We start from the raw sequence: 12,687 nt of genomic DNA, 5'->3' as shown, positions 1-12,687 counted from the left end.
TCTTTATATTGGAGTAAAACATCATTGTGTGCATATACCACATTTTTCTTAATTAATTTGTCTGTTACAGACACCTCAGCTGGTTCCATAGCCTGGCTATTGTGAATTGTATGGCTATAAACAGTGGAATGCATGTATCTTTAAAATATACTGTCTTTAATTATTTTGGATAAATACTGGGGAATGATATAGCTGGATCATATGGTAGTCCAATTTTTAATTTAGTGGCTAATTACAGATGTTCCCAACAGTATGGAAGAGTTGCTTTTTCTCCATATCCTTATCAACCTTGTTACTTGTATTCTTGATGATTGCCGTTCTGACTAGAGTGAGATGGAATCTCAGTGTAGTTTTCATTTGCATATCTCTAATGGCTAAAAATGCTGGACATTATTTTCATATAATTATTGACCATTTGTACTTCTTTTGAAAAAAGTGTCTCCTTAGTTCATTTGTTCATTTATTGAATGGGAGGTATTTTACATGTCAGCCAACATTTCATTGGGAAATGTTATTTGTAGCTGATTATTTTGCCTTCCTTGTTAGAAAACTTTCCTTTTAATATTCTTTGGAGAAAATAATTATCTTATTTTTATATTTGCTTAGTTTTCTATGTTCTCATCCCTGATTCAATACCGAAATCCTCTCAATATATTCATATGCATTAAGTACTCAGTAGGTTTCATCCTCTTACTCATGGAACATTGTAATGAGATTTTGCCTTGTTATTTTTTCTCTGAGCTGATCCAAGTAGTCATCTTAGAATTTCACTCCACTATTCTCCTGGAAGATTCATTCCTCTCTTCTTTTGGAGCCCAGTTTCCTGGATCCTCTATTTCCTCTCTCTTGGTTTACTACCATACAGAAAATAGTTCATCAAAAACAAATGTGTAGACATTTTTATATACAGTGTAGATGGCTATAGAAATATCATTTAGAGTTCATTTTTCTTCAGACTTTTTAAAGACAGTGCCTTACCTCATTGTCTTCTAATCTTTAGCAATATCGCTGAGAAATATGATGTCATTCTGATTTTTTATTTGACTTATATTTTTCTCTTTTAAAGCTTGCTCTTGGGGCTGGGTTGTGGCTCAGTGACAGAGTGCTCACCTAGCACACATGAGGCCTTGGGTTCAATCCTCAGCACCACATAAAAATAAAATAAAGATATTGTGTTTACCTACAGCTGAAAAAAAAATATATATACACATTTTTTTTAAACTTGCTGTTTATCTAGTTTATCTGAGATTTCATACTGATATGAACCTGTCAATCAGACAGGTTCTTTCTATCTGGAAACTATTGACCTTCAGTTATGGGAATATATATTTAAATAATGATTTTGATAATTTTTCTCTGGTTTCTTTCTTTCTGAAACTCCTGTTAGGATCCTAGAAATCTCAGAAAAGTCTTACATTTTTCTTCTCTTTTCTCTTCTCCATCTCTTTGCTTTGATTCTTGGGAAAGTTCTTTAATAATATGTTTTAAACTCCCATTAAAAATTTAAAACTTCTATCATATGTCTTTTATGTCTAAGAGCTCTGTTAATTCTTTGATATTCCTTTGTTTCATAGCATGCTTCCATTAATTAATGGAAGCAATATCTTTTCATTTCTGGTTGAGGAAAATAATAGTTTTTATTAAAGTTTTCTTTCCCTTCTATAATCTCCTTTTTCCAAGTTGCTTTAGGAATCAATCTCTCTCTTTCTCTCTTTCTCTCTCTCTGTGTGTGTGTGCATGTGTGCGTGTGTGTGTGCGCGCGCGCTTGTGCATGTGTGTTTAATATTAGAGGCCTTATAATGTCTGGAGATTTGTGTTTAATAGGTGAAGATTAAAAAGCTCCTTGGGGCCTTCTTTATAGATAGCTAAGACTTGTTAATTGTATCTTCAGGATGGACCCTTTTGCAAAGAAACTCTACAATGTCTGTGTTTTTAGTCATTTATTTTAAGTTGGTCAGAATTTCTAGAAAAATACTTTTCCAATTGCCTGCTCAGAGGGTATAAGTCTGTCTGCCATGTTTTGAGAGCATTTAGCATGTAAAATTTCTCTTAATGCCACTTCTTCAATATGGTACCCTGATCTCAGCTGTACCTGGAATCTCACAGTCCAAAGAAACTATATTTTCTCCTTTCTAGCAAATATATTTCTAGTCTCCTTCCAGAGTAGGACAGGGAGTTTACTTGGCTTTATGGAGTGAGAGAGGAAAATTTTTTCTCCTCACTGAATTTGACTTTGTCTTCTTAGTTTAGCTGTGTCATCACTTCACTTCAGAAATAACTGGAAAAACAAATTTTAGCCATTTTGGAGAATATGTGTTGTTAAATCAAGTTCCTTCTCTGTAGTTTTTAAAAATTATGATACATCAGCAACCAATTGTTCATTTACTTTTTAGGTTCCACTGTCTTTTTACTGTTTTTATGTTCTCTGTATCCTTGGAAATCCTGGAAATTAAAAAAAAAATCCTCTTTATTATTGTTTTAATGAAGTGTTCTGAAGAAATCAGTAGGAAATGTGTATATATTCTACCTGCCTTCTATAGTTTAATTCTATTTTTTCAGAGAATTTACTTTGTATGATTTCAGTCCTTTTGAATTTGTTAAGATTTGTGTTTTATGGTCCAGATGATCTATCTTGAATGTTCTGTGTGAATCTGAAAATAATGATAATTCTGTCATTGTTGGATGGAATCTTCTATAAATGCTAGTTAGAGCAAGTGGTTTGCCAGTGTTTAGGTCATCTATGTCCTTAATATTTTCTTTTTCTATAAATGAAAGTTTAACTTCTTTTACCATTATAATTTTTATCTACTTTTTTTCAGCTTTATTGACTGATGTTATCTTCAAAGTTTTTGGTTTTCTAATAAATCCTTTTAGGGCAATGAATTTTCCTCTGAGTATCATTTGATCTACAATGCAATGTTTGATATCTACCACTGTGATTATCAGTCATTTTTAGAGGATTTTTAGCTATACCATTTCTAGAGGATTTTTAACTATACCTTAGCAAAAGAAGGGTATTTTAAAAATTTAACTTTTGCTAAAATAACAAAGTAAAATTTATTTTTTTGCTGCACAAAATTTATACATGTGCTAAAGATCATAAAAATAATATTTTTTAAAAATTTTAGCAAGTTTATTTTTTGAACTTTTTATTTTTTAGGTACTGGGGATTGAACCCAGGGGCAGGCTACCACTGAGCTAAATCTCCAGTCTTTTTTAAAAAAAATTGAGATAGGGTCTCACCAAGTTGCTTAGGGCCTTGTTAAATTGTTGAGTCTAGCCAAAACTTGCAATCCTCCTGCCTCGGCCTCCAGAATTGCTGGGATTACAGGTATGTACCACTGCACCCAGTGCTAAAATTTTGTATTTTTCTGTTGTTTTCAGATAAATTGTTCCCAAATTTATTTTTTTGAAAACTTCCATATAGCTTAATGTCATTTGTAAATATTTTATGTATATTAAAAAATATGGTGTTTTACACTTATTAGGTATCTAACATATTCTAATATAACTAATATATGCTATTTCCACTATTATTGTACTCATCACCCTTCTCATCTCTATATACTGAATTTCTATGAAAAGTGGTAAAAGTGTTCCACTGAGATTCATGACTTACAGTTTCTCCCTTTTTTCTTTGTTTATTTTAAAGCAGTTCTTACTTAAATATTTTTTCAGTTTTTTAAATTTTTATTTTTACAGACTGCCTTTTGATTTATTGTACACAAATGTGGTACAACTTTTCATTTCTATGGTTGTACACAATGTAGATTCACACTATTCATGTAGTCATACATGTACATAGGGTAATGATATCTATTACTTAAATATTTTGAAGTGGTGTTAGATGCATGAAAGTTTGTCATGGTAATATTTTCTTGTTGGACTATACTATTCATCAACACAAATAAATATAAAATATTTTTGTTAATTTCAATGTTTTATCTTGAATTCTATTCTAATTCTTATTTAACCAATATTGACTTTAATATTATCTTTCTTTCTTTTCTTTTCTTTTTTTTTTTTTTTGGTACTGGGGATTGAACTGAGGGACACTCAACCACTGAGCCATATCCCCAGTCCTATTTTGTATTTTATTTAGAGACAGGGTCTCGCTGAGTTGCTTAGTGCTTGTCCATTTCTGAGGCTGGCTTTGAACTTGAGATCCTCCTGCTTCAGCCTCCTGAGCTGCTGGAATTACATGCCACCATGCCTGGCTGACTTTAGTGTTATTTTAAATCCCATTTATTTTGAAACATTGATTTCATTTTAAGAATGTGTTTCATAAATAGTACATATTTGGCACTTATTTTTTTGCTCTACCTAAGTTTCTGTCTTTCAAAGTGGTTATTGAATTACTTTTAAATTTATTGTTATTACTGGCAGCTTTGATATATTCTTGCCATCTGATTTCATGCTTTCTCCAAACCATAATTTCTCTTTTGCTTTTTCCACCCTTTTCTTTTAATTTTATCTCTAGTAGTTTGAAAACTGCATATGCTATTTTGTGCTCTTTTAATAGCTACCTTTAAAATTCACCACATATTTGAGCATATTTTTCTTCTACTTCTGGAGTCTTTAGTATCACTATTCTCTTAATGTAAATTTTTATAGCTATAATAAAATCAGAAATATCTTAATGATAGATTTGACTTAATGCTGCATATGCATATTCATTGTTGTTAAATATATTTCATAGTTATTTCAAAAGCTGTTTAATACTTTATTGAATTATAATACAAAATTACATCTATCTACTTTTATCTGTTGATTTCTGTTACCATATTATAAGTATTTTTATTATTTATATGATTGATTATATTATCCAATGCTATAACTAATATTTTCTTGCCTATACATTTTCTATTGTGGTGTATCAGTTTAGAACTAATTATCTACATTGAGTTTATGGGACAGTACAACCTTTTAATTTTCAAAAATTTTTCATTTCCATAGGAAATTCATTTTCAGTGGAGAATGGAACATTCTTTTCATGAACAACATAAAAATGGACTGTAGGGAAAATGTCGTGAGTTGGATAAGGTGATAAAGGAGAGTAGGATTGATGATTGACAGGTATAAAACAGAGAAGGCCTTAGAATGAAATCCAGGGAGTTAAACAGTGGAAAGTTCAGTTAGAATGTGTTCAAAAACATCAGGGGAATTAAGTAGAAACAGAAGTGAATAGAAAAGTTAAAAGATAAATGATATCTTTCTCCATTTATTTGTAGAGGGCAGGTAATAACACTTAGGGGAGTTAAAACTGCTGAACTTAGAAAGGGATTATAGAAACTATCATCCAAAGTAGGAACTGATAGTCTGGAGTCTCTATAAATTCAAACATGGGTTGAATTCTTATAGGTAACTATGTAAGTTACAAGAGGACCTTTTAAGGACTACATAAGATTATTGACTGAATAATTTGGGTACTGCATTTCTGCTTATGGTAAGGGCTCACTATACATCTATTACTCCAAATTGTATAATTTGTTTAAGTTCAGTTGTTAAAAAAAACAAATACATAAGGTATAATTTTCTTCATTTCAGATTAACTATAACTTGCAAGAATGAATCTATTGTGGGTTGAATTCTGTCCTCCCAAAAAGATAGGTTGAAGCCCTAATCCTTAGTATATCAAAATGTAGATATTTGGAAATGGAGCAATTGTAGATATAATGTCAACGACATCATACTAGAGTAGTATGAACTCTTAATCCAACATGACTTGTGTCCTTATGCAAAGAAGACAAGAGACAAAGGCACAGACACATGAGTGAAGAATGCCATGTGACAATGGAGGCAGAGATTGAAGCAGTATAATTGAAAGTCAGGGGTTACCAAGGATTAACGGCTACCACCAGAAACTAGGAAGAGGCAAGGAAGAAGTTTTTCTCATTATCTCAGAGGGAGTATGGTCCTGCTAAATCCTTGATTTCAGACTTTTAACTTCAGAACAGTGAAATAATAAATTAGTTTTTTAGGCCACTTGGCTTGTTTTATCTTATGACATCTACATGAAACTAATGTAGAATATATTAATTTTACCAGAGGGTTATGACCAAAGTATCAGAGCCAAATGGGCCATCTTCTCCTATATAAGCCAGGAAATACTCTTTCCAAGGGGAAAGTGTTAATGTGACTAGTAAGTCAAAATTGTGGTAAGTTGAAGGAGTATTAAGCAGGAGGTAAACAGTCAGTGGAGATGTAAGTTCACATGTAGGGAACTTCAGAAGAGAAAATTATAGAAAAATATCTTGGCAATATATTATATATTATATATAATATTATATATATATTATATATATATATATATATATATATTAAGAAGACTCTTCAATGCCTGATTAAGGAGTTTCAAAGTTGATTTTTATGAAACTGGGGAGTGAATTGCCAAAGGTTATTCAGACAGAACTGAAGTGATGAAGTGATGATTTAGGAAAATTAATTTGGTATGTAGTTGTTTAGCAAATATTTATTGGGGCCATATTTTTGTATAGGCAGACTGGAGAGTTATAGGACTGAAGACCTGGAAATCAGTTAAAAGGTTATCATTGCAGTGTAACTATGGTATGTATTATTTGTACTTGAACTGACATAGTAGGGATGGAAAAGAAAATTTAAAGTGGTTTGGAGAAGATCTGAGAGAGCTCAGTGATATTTTTAATTGCATGGGAAAGAGATGAAGTCAAAGATTACTCCAAAGTTCAGCATTTGAACCAATTTAAGGATGTCATTCATTAAAAAATGGAGGAGATAAGAGAAGAAGCTGAGTTAGAGATTAAGGTAATAATTTTCTATTGTGGTAAATCTGAAATAATAGTAGGATATCTTAGTAGAACTGTCCAACATGGGGAAGAGAATAAATGCTGTGATTTGAATATGGATTGCCTCCTTTGAAATTTATATTGAAATTTGATTTCTATTGTACTTGGAGGTGGGTCCTTTATAAGATGATTAGGTCATTAAGAGGAATCCATGCCTTTCTTGTGAGATTGGCTTAATTCTCAAGGGAATGAGCGAGTTCTCACTCTCAACACTGGATTAGTTACTGAGAGTGGGTTGTTATAAAGCAAGGATGCCCCTTGTGTTTTGTCTCTTCTGCACATTCTCAATTGCCTTTCCATCTTTCCATGATTTTATGATATATCATGAGACCTCAGATATGCCCCTCTCCACTTACTTGACTCCAGGACTATGAGCCAAGATGAATCTCTTTCCTTTATAAACTACTCAGTCTCAATTATTCTTTTATAGCAACAGAAAACAAACTGAGACAATAAGGTTAATTCATAGTCCCCAAGAGGGAGGTTATGGTTGAGGTCATAGAAATGGACCGAAGCTCTGAGGGAAAAGGATTTCAGAAAAAAGTTGTAGGCTACATCTTACAGAGTGATCATGATTAAATTCAAATAATATATAGTTCCCAATTTTAGAGTTTTTCATCATAACCCCTCTTAGACAGTTCTTGCTAGACTGAAAGCTCATAGTGGTTTCTATCTTAGATAAAACTGTCTCTGTTTCATACCTTTCTTGAAGTCACATTGCATAGTTTTTGGTTATCACTGCATCATTTTGTAAAAGGGCAGACTGATATTTGTGGTTTTGTGTTCAGCACCTTTATGTTTTAGGAACTTTAGGCTCCTGAAAGTATGGAATTTATCATACTTAATTTTCTGTCTTGAGTATTCAGCATAGCACTCACTACAGAGTAGGTGGTTAGTATATGTTTCTCACACTAATGAATTTTGGAGAGACTGTAAAAGTGAAGATATAAAATGAATTAAAATGCTGGATAGAATAGTGCAGTATTTCATTCAATCATCTGAAACTGGATTTCCATTCTGTTGAACCATGGCTTTTATCAAGCAAAAACCAGAGGGTTAAAAGCACAAGGAAGGTTTAAAATGCATCTCTATTTTAAGACAATAGTCATTATACAATATCAGCCTTCCTATCTGTTAAACCATAATTTTTAAAATCAGTTGTCAAAATTCCCCTTTGGTCTCCCAAATCAAGTATATTTGACCTGCTGTAATGTTTCCTTGAGCTTATATATATATTTTTTTTCTATTTTTCAACAAATTTAAGGAGACCTTTCCCCCGCCCCTCTGGCACTTGAACCATAAGCAAGACAAAGACAAATTGGGCCTTTTTACAAGCTTGCAGACTGTCCTGCTTCAGGCAGCAGCAGAAAACATCAGGTAGCCTGATTGAATTAGTTTCTTCTGTGCACCAGCTGGCATCACATTCCCCATTTTAAAATTCCCAGGATTCATTTATCTTTACAATTTCTTACTTGACAATGAAAAGAGGAGTACCAAGCTGATTCTGCATTTAATGTACCATAATGCCAATCTTGATGCATTGTTTTATGAATTATAACTAAAAGACCTCGTACAGTATTTGACAAAAAAGACAGTTTCCCACTTGTAAGTGAAAATAGTTAATCACAAGAGTTAGGAGTGGAACAAGCTATTTCCTTTTTCTAAGTTAAATATGATTTTGTGATCAAGTTACATAAAATTGGAATCAGTTAAAATGCAACACAAATTTCAGTCACTGAAAATTCCTGGAAGAAGGGTTAATTTATTTGCATTTTTCATTATTACATGAAAGCAACAGTGGCAAAATGGCTTTACTTAATACACTTTCTCTGAGTATTTATTATAAATCCATGTTTTGGAGTTAAGTTCATTTTTGGTAATTGTAATATTTTGCATTATAATTATAGTATTGTTTTTCTTCTCTCAAATATATACAGTTCAAAATGTAAATCATAACAGGTGGATCTGAATTATGTTGGTGGACCATCATTTTATTATACCTCATTTTAATTGAATATCATTTTTCAAATTTCTGTACATTAACAACCCTTAACTGGGAATGAGAAGATTCATATTAGGGTTATTGTCACATCAACAACTAGTTCAAAGAAATTGGGCAAGGATTTAGGAAGGCTTTCGGTACAGTGATATATGAGTTCTTTTTCTGCTCTAAAGTCCTATGTCCTGTGGTGGAAAGTATCTTTATGGACCTTTTATGGAGAATGAATGGAGATGAAAAAAGAGAATAAAAGAAGGGAAGAGAAACAAAAAGATCAAAATGGAGAGAGAAGAGGTGTTCCTTTCTGGTACTCCCTTGCCATCCCACCCATTCTTATCCAGGTTATAATGAACTAGTATTGGAAGAGTTCTAGAGACTTCAAAACTGTTATGATTTAAAAAAAAAATTTTAGATATTGATAGACCTTTATTTTTTCCATTTATTTATATGTGGTGCTGAGAAGTGAACCCAGTGCCTCACACATGCTAGGCAAATGCTTTACCACTGAGCTACAATCCCAGCCCTGTTATGATTTTATATTTTGAATATGTGATTTTATGTTAATTTAAGAATGCAAACATCTACATCTATGAGGGCAACCCTTTAAGAATCTGCAGGAACATTTTTTTTCATATTTATTGTTCATTTGTATTTCTTCTTTTGAGAAGTATCTGTTTAGCTATTTTGTCAATTAATTGGATTGTTTGGGGGTTTGTGGTGTTAATTTTTTTGAGTTCTTTATATATTCTGGATATTAATCCTCTATTTGAGGAGCAGGTGGCAAAAATCCTCTCCCATTCTGTAGGCTCTCTTTGTGCTCTTAATTTTTTATTGTGAAGAAGCTTTTTAATTTGTTGCTGTTCTACTTATTGATTCTTGGTTTTACTTCTTGCTTTTTATGAGTCTTGTTAAGGAAGTTGATGCCTGTGCCAATGCTGGAATATTGAGCCTGTTTTCTTCTAATACATGCAGAGTTTCTGGTCTAATTCCTAGGTCTTTGATCCACTTTGAATTGGCTTTTCACTTTTATGTATATCTATAAGGCACTAATTTAAAAGACTATAAATAAATAGAAAGAAGGTCAGTAGAGTAGGGGAAGGGGAATGGAGTGGGGGAGGGAAATGGGACATACTGGGGACTAAAGTGGAGCAAATTATACGTTAGTATGATTATGTCAAAATGAACCCCAATATTATGTATACTTATAATGCACTAATAGAAAAGAATCTAAAGGAAAAAGCATTTGGAAATGTATCTTGAAAAGTCTGTTGAAATTAAATTTTCATATTCAAGCTTTCACTTGATCTTCATTCTAAAATAGAACAATTGATGTTAGAATAAATAAGAAAGTTTTTTTCCTCCCTTATTTATGTCACTCTAATTAATGGACATTCTCCTTAGGTGATAAACTCACTAAAACTATTTAGAATACACTAGACAATAGTGTTTAATCATTGATATGGTTTCCAAATTACTCACCAGTTTTGGTGGCTAAAGGAGAAAACATTCCCACAGACACTGTTGCTATAATTTGAATATGGTATGTCCCCACCCAAACTCATTTTGAGCCTTAATTCCTCAGTATGGCAATGATGGGAGGTAGGCCACGTGGGAGGTATTCGGATTATTTGGCAGAGTCCTCCTAAATGGGTAAATGACATTCTTATGAGAATGGGTTAGCTATTCTGTGATTTTAGCTCCCCTTTCTCTTTTCCTTATGTAACTACTTCCCCTTACACTTCCTGCCACAAGATGAAGCAGTATGAGTCCCTCATCCGAAGCCAAGCAGATTCTGACACCATCCTCTTAGAATTTCCAATCTCTAGAATCATGGAAAAAAATGAATCTCTTTTTAAGTTACTCAGCTTTAGGTATTCTGTTACAGAAACAGAAGAGAAACTAAGCCAACTTGTAAGATTTTTCAGCATGATAGTGATAATAGAAGTCAGCAATCCTTGGATTATTACTCTGGGATGATAGTCGATATGAAATGAGCAGGGGTTAATTATTGTAGCACAACATCTTGGGTTGATTTCACTTTATTCATTGCAGTAAATAACTCAGAGAACTGAAATGTTGTAGTGAGTCACCATGCACCCAACACAGAGAACTTGATAGCTTCATCATATATAGTAAGCCATACCATTTAGTGACTGAGTCCTATAGGTTCTAAGATCTAGGAAAATACTCAGGCTTATCTCTAATGGTATCTAACCAAGTTTCTTTATGGCCCCAATATAGGTGGCAAGCTCTTCAGATCAGTGTACTTCTCCCTTCTCCTCATGTATGACACTGTTGGTATTCATGAATAACTACCATATCATCCAATTCTCAGTAGGCAGTGAACATTGCAACAAGTAAAAAGTAAAAACCCAATTTAGAGAGAATACTGGACAATGGAGTTACTCACATTTTGCATACTAGATGGTATTCAGTTCAAATTTGTAATTTAGGGCAACTATGAATTATTATATATCATAGCTATTTGGGGTTCTCTTATGTGGAAGAGTTGAAATTATTGATTTAAAATCTGAGAATGTCAATAGAGTTTTATGGAGTTTGTACATCTTAAATGCCAAAAAAGAAAAGAAAGAACATTTTTTTCCATACTCATATCATCACTTTACATGCCAGATGTCATTTGATTCAGGGAAGGAAACAGCTTTTCATCTTCTGTTTGGGCAGTTTATGTTTTCTACTTTACTTTATATGTACTGGAGACCTGTCCATGTCTGTTTTTGAATCTGAGTGTCAGTGGACCTGATTTCAGAACTAGATTAATCTTGTGTGGTCTCTTGGCCCTGCCACTTATTAGATGTCTGAATTTGGACAGGTTACTTGACCTTTCTAAGCTTCTTTAGCTGAATCATTTCATATCTTACCCAAAAGGTTGATATAAATATTTAATAAATAAAGTAATGTGTGACATGTGCTGGTGTTGTGGCTCAGTGGTAGAGCACTTCCTGGCATGTGTGAGGCACTGGGTTCAATCCTCAGCACCACATATAAATAATGAATAAAATAAATGAATAAAAAGTTTCTTTTTCATTTTTTTTAAATTTATTTTTATTGTAAACAAATGGGATACATGTTTCAGTTTGTACATGGAATAACAGCATATCATTTGCATATTCATATATTTACATAGAGTAATGATGTTTCATTCATTACGTTATTTTTTTCCTTCCCCCCCACCCCTCCCACCTCTCTTTTCCCTCTATACAATCCCTCCTTCCTCCATTCTTGTCCCCCTCCCAGCCCCCATTAAGTGTAATCATCCGCTTATCAGTGAGATCATTCCTCTTTTGGATTTTTGAGATTGGCTTATCTCACTTAACATGATATGCTCCAATTTCATCCATTTGCCTGCAAATGCCATAATTTTATTATTCTTTATAGCTGAGTAATATTCCATTGTATATATATATACCACAGTTTCTTTATCCATTCATCAATTGAAGGGCATCTAGGTTGATTCCATAGTCTGGATATTGTGAATTGAGCAGCTTTGAACATTGATGTGGCTGTATCTCTGTAGTGTGCTGATCTTATGTCCTTTGGGTATAGGCCGAGGAGTGGGATAGCTGGGTCAAATGGTGGGTCCATTCCAAGTTTTCTAAGGAATCTCCACACTGCTTTCCAGAGTGGCTGCACTAATTTGCAGTCCCACCAGCAATGTATGAGTGTACCTTTTTCCCCACATCCTCTCCAACACCTATTGTTGCTTGTATTCTTGATAATCGCCATTCTAATTGGAGTGAGATGGAATCTTAGGGTAGTTTTGATTTGCATTTCTCTTATTACTAAAGATGGTGAACATTTTTTCATATATCTGTTGATTGCTTGTACATCTTCTTCTGTGAA

This window comes from Sciurus vulgaris (genome assembly GCF_902686455.1).
Source record: "Sciurus vulgaris genome assembly, chromosome: X".
Classification (NCBI taxonomy): Eukaryota; Metazoa; Chordata; class Mammalia; order Rodentia; family Sciuridae; genus Sciurus; species Sciurus vulgaris.
This window is presented reverse-complemented; position numbering follows the sequence as displayed.